General features: G+C 67.8%; 1 long non-coding RNA gene across 1 annotated transcript; it reads left to right on the top strand.

Annotated features, from left to right (window-relative positions):
* Nucleotides 1-1,010, top strand: LOC106727485. Its single transcript, XR_001363699.1, has 3 exons — nt 1-45; nt 717-764; nt 958-1,010. It is a non-coding gene; the product is annotated as an uncharacterized LOC106727485 (long non-coding RNA).

The following is a 1,010-nucleotide window of genomic DNA, read 5'->3' as shown; positions in this document are numbered from 1 at the left end:
GGTGTCACTGCGTGGACGGCTACACAGGGCCCACATGCCGCCAGGGTGAGTCCGGCTCTTGGGGAGGGAGGACGGGGACCCTGTGCCCCAGCCCCACCCTGGCCCAGGCCCGCCCCTCCCCATGCAGTGCTGACCGGTCCTGGTGGTCTGGGGTTCCCATGGCTTCCGATGGACAAAATGTAACCTCGCAGCCCTGGACCTAGGAGCAGGGCTTGGCATGCTGGCAGCCCCAAGCAGCCCCAGATGTGGGCAAGGGCAGGCTCCTGCCACCTAGGGCCAGGCCTGGGGTGTGGTGCCAACCTTGCCAGTCTGGTGCTCAGGACATAATGTTGGCTGTGGCGGCACCTGGTGTTCAGACGTGGTACTGCACCAGAGGGCCAGACAGCCTTGAGCAGCCTTGACATTTGAGGGGGGCGAGGGGTGCTGCCTGCCTGAGGCCCCTTGGGAAGACGGACAGGCAGGGCCTCGCGGCCCCCTCCTTTGGATGGGACCTGGCTAGTTCTGGGGTGAAATTCCCCTCCCCCCATCCAGCCTGAAGTCCCGTCGCCCAACCCTCCATGCTGCCTGGACAGGGCAGGGCTGGGAACACTCATTGGGGGTGGGGAGGGGGAGAGGCCCCGCTGTTTGCCTAGCGGGGGCTCTGCAGGCGTGGGTTTCCCTCACCAGTGCCCACCCAGGGGTGGGGCACTAACATGAGGGGGTCTGTCTGCCTTCAGGTGGGCCCCCCCAGCTCCCTGGGATCCCGTCCCCAGCCCTGGGCCCAGGTAAGGGGCTGGTGGCGTTTGCTGCGTCGCTGGTGCCTCAGCAGACGGAGGCAGAGGAGGGAGGGTGTGGGCACAGGTGGAACTGAACCTCAGAGAATAGCCTGGTGGCGGCGGGGAGGAGAGGCTGAGCGGGGGAAGAGGGGGAGCGCGGCGTCCCCATCTGGCACTGACCCCCTTCCTCCTGTCCCTGCAGCGTCCTCACAGGCCGCCCCGCACAGACCAGCGCCCGGGCTCCGCCGCAGGGCA

This window comes from Myotis brandtii, unplaced genomic scaffold (assembly GCF_000412655.1).
Source record: "Myotis brandtii unplaced genomic scaffold, ASM41265v1 scaffold434, whole genome shotgun sequence".
NCBI lineage: Eukaryota > Metazoa > Chordata > Mammalia > Chiroptera > Vespertilionidae > Myotis > Myotis brandtii.
Note: the sequence above shows the minus strand (reverse complement) of the source record. Positions and strands in the feature narration are given on the sequence as shown.